Source organism: Amaranthus tricolor, chromosome 3 (genome assembly GCF_026212465.1).
Source record: "Amaranthus tricolor cultivar Red isolate AtriRed21 chromosome 3, ASM2621246v1, whole genome shotgun sequence".
Lineage (NCBI taxonomy): Eukaryota > Viridiplantae > Streptophyta > Magnoliopsida > Caryophyllales > Amaranthaceae > Amaranthus > Amaranthus tricolor.
Window position 1 is genome coordinate 25,993,860 of NC_080049.1, and position 9,751 is coordinate 26,003,610.

Consider the following 9,751-nt stretch of genomic DNA (forward strand, 5'->3'; position numbering starts at 1 on the left):
GAAAATCAACTAAATGCAGGATCATTGTCAGGCTTGAGATGAAGCAGCCATGGAAGGAGAGCATGAAGAGGAAAGGGATAAGGGAAGAAGAAGAAACTAACCACGTTTAGGTTAAATTCAAAAAAATTTAACGGACATTTAACGAAAAAATCATTAATAGTGTCACAGTTGTAATTAGCATATACTTGGGGGTACCATTGAAATACACTGGGGTACCATTGTTATTTTGCTATAATACAGGGGTACCATTGATAATATCCCTATTTTTTTTATCATAACATGCGTAATTTTTTATCATAGCAAATTCAAAGAGATATATAAAGGAATACGCATTGAGTACTACTCAAATTTATTTTTGAAATGGAGTACTACGCATACTAGTTCCATTTGTCTTGGAATTAATTAGGAAAAATTACCGTGAATAATACAACCTTTCGTTAATTTCCTTACAATAATACTAATTATTGATTAACCATGAATAATACCAACTTAAAGGAATTTTTTCCTAGAATGATATCAACTTTAGTTTATTAACTAATTTACCAAATTTTTTTGTCATATAATCTCCTATAGTTTGATTTTTAACATGTTAGGTATATTTTAGGAAAACACCCCTCAAAGTTGGTAATATTCATGGTTAATCAAAAGTTAGTATTATTATATGAAATAAGCAAAATATTCTATTATTCCTGATAATTTTTCCATTAATTTATTAATTATTGATTTGAGTATTTCACTTGAGTCTAAAAAAGGTGATTGGTGGATAAGTGAATAGTAATCTCTTCCTTTCACAATATTAATTTAATTTAACTTTTTAGGCATCAAATATCAATCATAATTCGAGCTTTAATAGATATAAATATGTTTTGTAAAATATGATAAAATATACTCCTTCATATTCACTATAATTGTCTTATTAGATTTTTTTGATATTATTATCCATCACTCCTAATTTTTATTTTATTTTTAATCTATAAGTTAAAACATAGTTAAGTAGCTGATCTTATTTCATTTACCTCAATATAAATTTTATTAATATCAATTTTTAAAAAATTAATTAAACATAATTTAAAATATTTAGGATAGAATTATGCATTGGTAAACAAATGATGAATAAGAGAACATATATATATATATATATATATATATATATATATATATATATATATATATATATATATATATATATATATATATATATATATATATGTATGTATATATATATATGTGTGTATATATATATATGTGTATATATATATATATATATATATATATATATATATATATATATATATATATATATATATATATATATATATATATATATATGTATATATATATATATATATATATATATATATATATATATATGTATATATATATATATATGTATATATATATATATATATATATGTATATATATATATATATATATATATATATGTATGTATATATATATATAGGTATGTATATATATATATATATGTATGTATATATATATGTATATATATATATATATATATATATATATATATATATATATATATATATATATATATTTATATATATATATATATATATATATATATATATATATATATATATATATATATATATATATATATATATATATATATATATATATATATTATAGAATCTCACTTCATGTATTTTAATTTTTTTATTTTCATAAAAAATCATAACTTTTCATTTATGTATTAAAATATTAATTCTAAAAGATAACTCACTAAATCAGAAGGAAGGAGTAGTTAACTTCATTGGGCCAAAAATTATTACTCCTTCCTATTCAATTTAAATGTCCTATTTAGTATTTCAATACTATTTATTAATCAACTTTTAATATATACTTTGTTTTAAATCTATAAGTTAAAATATAGTTAAGTGTGATCTTGTTTGATTTTATAAAATTTTATTAATATTAACTTTTTATAATTTTTACTCAAATACAATTAGAGATAATCAAGAATGAAAATGTATATCGATAAAAATGTCAATATTAAATGAGATATTTAAAGAAAATTGGGGGAGTATAAAAAAGTTAGGGAAACCGTAAAATTGGGGCCGGACTTTTAACGTGGAGGGTAAAGGGGACCGCGAGAGGGATGATGTTTATAGGGGATTGGCCCTCCCTGCCTACGGTAGTGGGGGGAAATTGGGGGATTACAACTTTTAAAGTGAATGATTCAATTTGGGGAGACCAGTGGAATTTGGATGGAAGATTATGACTTGAAAGTTTTACTTTTATAGTCTTGTTTTATTAACTTTTGGCACATAAACTAATAAGTTATATATACTCGGTTAAATTTCTAGGATAATTTAAAAATAAGAAAAATTATATAGAATATAAAAATAATATGGTCATATACACACAAAAATTGGATAAACTTATTAAAATGCATTGAAAAAAAATAATTATGCAAATAGATGCGACATACGAGCAATAAGCATGGGTGGTAGTTTGGAGGCATTGGGGGTACTCATAGCTAGCGGTGCTAATTGCTAAGTAAGCTATTGTGGGTGAATAGACAATGTTAACATGGTGGTGATGTTGCCTAGCTGCTACGTATACCACCATGTGCTTTATTGGTATACATTTGGTTTACGACTACGAGAGTGTATGAATACAATATTATTTTAGGGTATATTTTTACAAAATTTTCTTTTTATTTATTACTAGTATATTATTATCTTATTTTAGTTTTAGATATTTATCAATATGCATATTTAATATAATTATCTGAAGTTGTTTTAATTAAAAATTATAAAATACAGCAAATAAATAAGTAGTTAAGAAAGATAGTTTCTTTAAAAACATACATAAATAAATATTGTATTTCATTACAAACAATTTAAAATGATAGTTGCTCATACAAAAAACTATTACATTTCTTATATTTAGTTGTTTAATATTTATCATTACATTATCCAACTTTAAATCATAATAATAATTTATCCAAGAAGGCCCAAGGACAATGTATTGCGTTATTTACATATATGAGATCTAGCATAGTATGATTGGTCTCCTTGAAACGAACATTTAGGTTTAGGAATTGGAGTAATAACATATGCATTTTCCAACCTATTAATCCATCTATCACTATGCATATGATGATTATTCAACCAAAAGTGGACATCTTTTCAAAGTGATAAAATTGGGTAATAATTGATCAACTTTTATCTTTTGATTGAAATAATCCTATCAAATAATCAAGTCATCAATGGCCTAAAAAGTAGACTTTGGCATTAGCTTTATTGACAACTTAGATCAAAACTAATGATGACACACGCTCTTATTGCGTAATATCTTCACAAATATGTGGGAAAAGTATTATTTAATTACATAGCCAGAGAAAAGAAGAGCTAATTGAGAATATAATATAGTACGTAAACTGAAAAAGGTAATACTTTCTCCTATTTAATTTATTTGATTTATTTATTTTTTTCATTTTTATCGATGTGATAAAATTATGCAAAGTTGATATTAATAGTCTTTGCATTGAGACAAATAAAACAAAATTTTTTAAAAGTAAAATACAAATTAATAATAATTAGTGAATAGTAATAAAAAAATAAATTGAACAAGTACAAACAAGAAGCACTTAACTTGCTCCAATGCAACTGAAAAGAGGTTCCAAAAAGGTTAGATTTGCAAATACTTCTGTTTTGAGGTAGGTGGTAATTAGATGATTAATAAGATCATGGATAACCTGCTTAGTTTTGAATCTTGATCAATTTGACCATAGGATTCTTGTTTGTGATTGAGACAACTTTTTTTTCTATCAATTATGTTTTTTTTTTCTAATTAGTTTCATCATCATCATTTTTAGTATATCCTACTCATAAAAAACTATAGTATGGGTGTAGGAATAGAAGAACGACGACAACTCATACCCATAGAGGAGAGTGCGGTCAAAGGGTCCGTTGGCTCGAGAAAGGTCTTCAAAGAGAGAAAAACCTGCAACTTACAAATAGAATTAAAAATAGATACAAATAACTAAAAATAAAGATAAAAATAAAGAAGGTAAATTAATTCATTGTATTACATTATTTTACTCTTACATTCTACTAAATTTTTAATTTATTTTAGTTTAGTAAAATTGATAGTAGAATAGGCATCATAATCATAATCATAAACATATTAATAAATCATAAATACTAATAATTTTTATTGGAAAATAACAAATAACATTATACTTGAGAAATGACTGACTTTCATCATTTATAATTTGCTTACGTGGTATTTGTTGATTTATTAATATCTTGTAATTGCTATGTTTTTCTTGTTTAATCGAATAGATATTTTTTGAAAGTATTATTAATTGCATAATATTATTAAATTATAAGACTTTTATTGAATATTCAATTGAGTTAAAATATTTTTGAAAGATATTACTCCATAATGAGGAAAATATTATTTTCACATACTCCCTCCAACTCAATTTATTCATCTGATTTCATTTTGCACACATACTAATACATTTATTTAATCCTTAATATATCTAATTTAACATAATTAAATAGAGTATAATTTTTACATTAAGATGGAGCAAACAAGATATCACTTGTTCATGTTTAAATTTGGAGTAATTGATGAATTGTGCCAAAAAAACCTAATGGAACGACTAAATTGAATTAGAGCATATTCCATCCATTCTTTTTTGTTCTTCTGATTTACTTTTTGCACAGTTTTCAAAGTAAATTTTGAGACATAATATCTCCTAATACACATCATAAAAAATTATAAAAAATAAATAATAAAAAAGTATTTATTAAGACAAATCTCACGACATCTCATATATATATATATATATATATATATATATATATATATATATATATATATATATATATATATATATATATATATATATATATATATATATATATATACACACACATAGATTAACTCGACCTAGGCATTAACAGAATACCTAACTCATACCCTTATAGAGCTTGTCTATCTTAAGGTAAGCGTGATCATAGTTCGTAATACCCTTGAAGTAACTTAACTTAGGCACACTTCTCACTAGCATAAACTAATCTATCAATAATAAGTATAGGTTCTATCAATGAGTAAATATTCTACCAAAGAATGAACCTTCTATCATTACATAACTTTCGATCAATGAATAAACTTTCTATCACTGAATAGTTTTCTATCAGTGGATCTTTTCTCTACTTCCTGGCATAGTGACACCTTTAAAGGGCGTTATCGGCCTCCCGGCGCCCAATGGCAAAGTATGAGCTCATGCCCCCTCCAGCTGACCCTCTCGGGTCCTACCTTCGGGCTAAACCTAACACACTGGGGTACTAAACCAGTGAAGAGGCCACCATATTGGGGTTTGCAAGGCCCGCATGGTAACACCTCGGTCAAGGGGCGTTATCGGCCTCCCGGCGCTCAATGACCCAAGCATGCTCATACCCCCCTTACGGTGGTCCCGTCGAACCTCACCTAGGGGACTAATAAAACAACCGGACATAATCCAGTTAAGTCACGCCAGCTAATCATAATATAGTACCTTATCAGATGGGAATAACTTCCACTCTCAACTATTAATGAGCGCCCTGGGATAGCAGCGCGCTAAAACCCACTGAGCCACTCAATAGAATATGAAATTCACCTATAAAGGAGTCATTCTAACTCCAATTAGGCATAATCTAATTCTTAAATAAATAAGGGGTAGTTCTCGCCCTCTATTAACTCTCATTCTCTAAACTATTCTAAGCGCAAGGATTTCATAGTCGATAGCTCTTCATGTAAAGTGTACTCAATAGTATCTCATAGTTTCAATGCAATGTATATTATCACAATAAATAATAATGTCTTAAAGCAAATTGCGTATAAGGGTTAGTTACTGCGTGTACGTACCTGTAAGCGTCACCGCACGATCAAAAGTCACAAAATCACCCAACTAAGGCTCTACTTTCCTCTTACGTAATAGGCATCTATATAAGTTATGAGTAGAACTATTACGTTCCCTTAACTACTTTGACATACCAAACTAAATACCAATTTAACCGCTATCACCCATTCAACATGAGTTTCCGATTACTCTAGCACGCACACAACCCATTCAATACAAGTTAAAAATTATTAACTCAATACAACATAAGTCTTTCCATCAATTTAAAGTAGAAGTATGTGTGAATAGTTTCTTTACATTAATCAACTTGAGTTATAGCGATCCACGTTACTTTAGCATAACATATCAATTCACACTTAAATCTTGCGATGTTCATGTAGTGCTAATATGACGACAATGACGAATCTTAAGTTTATCACATCGCAATATCATCCATTATATTCTTCAAGGTTAGGAAGAACTACAATCACGACATCATAACTAGTAACTTTAGCAACTCTCAACAATAAGTTAGACACTATGCTCATGACTTATTGAAATTACGTATTTACAACATCAATAACAACCTAATAAGGTAGTAGTAATTCTCTACAATTAAATCAATAACAATTAGCAACTCCTACTTCCAATTAACAACCAAAACCATTTCTATAGTCAATTGTAATCAAAACATTACTAATTGCCACCACGATAATCAACAAAGTCTCAACTACTTATAAGATTATTGAATAAATCATCACATCACCAAAGTAGCATACAAACACACACACTACTAGTAATCATATCTCTAAATAAAACCCTAATCATTTCATTTCAATGACAATTCTTTTAACTACTACCCATACTAGAATTCAATGAGACTAATACAATACACAATCAACACACAACTCATGAACATGGTAGATTCTAATTAAAATTAGTAAATTAATCAATTGGAAAGTGAGATGCTTACAAAGATTAAAACTAGTAAGAATGGTGAAGAGGAGGATGAAGGTCGTGGTGGTGGTGCACGAAAGCCAAGAAGGGCTGGAGAGGGCCTTAAATCGAACAGCAATTGGCGGTTGTTCGTGGGTCTGCTGCCGGCCAGCCACAGCGAGGGAGGAGGGAGTGTGCTGCGGTGGCGAGAAGAAAACGCAGCTGCTGGTCAGAGGAGAACGCAGCCTTGCTGCTGCTGCTTGCGGGAAGGAGAAGGCGGGCTGCTGCTGGTCGTTCACTGGTGGCGCAGGGGAGAAAAGGGGTTGCTGGTGTCCTCGTGGCTGCCGGGCTGCTGTGCGGGAAGGGGGAAAATGCGGGAGTGAGGGAGGAAGGAAGAAGAAGAGAAAGAAGGAGGAGAAGAAGGAAAGAAGTGACGGCTCCCTCTTGAGTGTTTAGGGTTTCAACGTTTTTATACTCGTTATTTCTATTATTATGATTATTATTATTATTATTATTATTATTATTATTATTATTATTATTATTATTATTATTATTATTATTATTATTATATATTTATTTATTTTTCATCTCGATTTGTTTTCTTACGAGACCCAACTAAGAGACTCACCTTCGAGGGCTCACACATTTTAATAAATAATCATTTCGATTCAAACCTCTTTATTGGAGAAGTCGTAACTATATTTTTAATATATATATAAGTCGACATTTAAACCCGTATATGAAAGAAATTTATTAAAACTAATTCGGAAATAATTAAATAATAATTGTAAAATCTTTAAAAACTATTAAAATATTAAATAATTACGTCATTAAAATCTCAGGGTGTTACAGACTACCCCCCCTTAAAAGGAGTTTCGTCCCCGAAACTAGCGCAACCAAGTGCCAAATTGTGAAAATTTATATTTCTAATAACTCAAGGAGGCGTCTTAACGATTTTAAGCCTAAGGAATTAACTCAAAGATCGTGACCTTATTGACACTATTATACTCACTCTATCCAAATATTCCTGCATATTTCGTTCCGAGCATTCATAACCATCTAAATTAACTCAACACCCAAACAAAGCATGTAAATGTCACACAATTAACTTAAAATAATCAATCAAAAGCATGTAAAAATCATACAATTGACTCAACACGGTCAATCAAAAGCATGCAAATATCACACCAATTGATTCACACAATCAATCAAAGCATGTAGATATCACACAGATAGGTTCAAACAATGAATCGAAAGCATGTAAGTTTGTAATAGGTTGTTATCATAGAGACAAAAATGCGTGAAAACGCAAGAGAAAATGCGTGTAAATGCGCGAAATTTTACCGCATTCTACCCCCCTTAAAACTTAGTTACGACCTCGTAACTCACTAACCTCGAAACATATGCAAGGATAGTGTGGTTAGACCATGGAACTCTAATTATTTCATCTCTTCGATCTCAGTGCTACATACCCTAGTATCTAGGTCTCAATATGTTCTCTTAGTAAGACAACTCTTCTCAATGTTTACAAAAATAACAGAACTAGCAGATGTGGCTTTTAAAAAAAAAATACCACTTGAGTTCGTAACAACACGAAACGTCCTGTTATCTAATGTAATTCTCAAACAACTTTTTTCAATTCTACGTGACCACCTAAGGTCGACTTTGTGATAATCTTGAAATGTACGGAAGGTTTAACTATTATAATTTGAACCATGAATGGGGGTAAAATATCAAAACAACAAAGTCCTAAAAGTAAAGTGCACGAAGTTGCTCAACACTTAACTCGTATTACAATTAGAAACCCTAGACCTGAGGATACTTGAATTTTACAAAACTGATTGGTTATCACCTCCCAAATCGATTCACCGCTAACTTTACTTATCATGACATAATCCTAACCTTTTACTTAACATGAAATGCCTTTTTTTATTAACCATATATGATCAAATCATTTTATAACATATTAATTCATACATCAAGAATCGATTAGTAGATTAATAACTCAAATTAATAACTCATAACATAATACATGTTTCATGTATATAATCCAATTATATATACCACATTTTTAGCAAGTTACTGTAGTTAATAGTTATACGTTCACAACCATGACACTAATACACATATTGTAATCATTCAACAATAACATCCTTTATCCATCATAATATCAAATTATAATTACGATAATGTGAGGATGATTTACAATCATGAAGACATTTTTCAACTATTCACCTACCATACAACTAGATATGTTGAAAGTATAGAATTTTTTTTATTTTTTTATTTTTTTATTTTTTATTTTTTATTTTTTTATTTATTTTTTATTTATTTTTTTATTTTTTTATCAATTAAGATCACGAACTCATATATGACTGAAGTAATGCATCATGTTCATATATAACGACAACACTAATGGTACTAATAGGGTAATAATAACAGTGATGATCAACAAAGATGGCATTTTATGTATACAAAAAAATGCAAGATGAACACACCTACATCATCGCAATTTCCCATATCAATAGCAAAGCAGTTATGTATCATTCAGTTCGATAAAGTTGTGATACCAACACTAATTTCACAATATCCAACCTACATCATAACATTTCCATCTCAATACTACCTCTACCTATAAGACCGTTATCGCAACCATATGACTGCTACATTAACTATCCTAACACTATACTAAGGTACAACAACACAAGCCAACAAAATAACGCAACACTTGAAATTATGCATTACAATTATTCCTTCGCAAAAAAAAATTGGAACTCAATCACCCTTCGACTAAGAGGCGAAACTTAAAACTAACAACTATAACATAATCGTTTGTATTAAAACACGTCAAAATTTCAAAACTCTTTCATCAAATGCTTATTATGATCCAATGATTTAGTAACATCAAATTAAAACTCTTCTTAACACAAGTGCGAATATTATTTAACTCT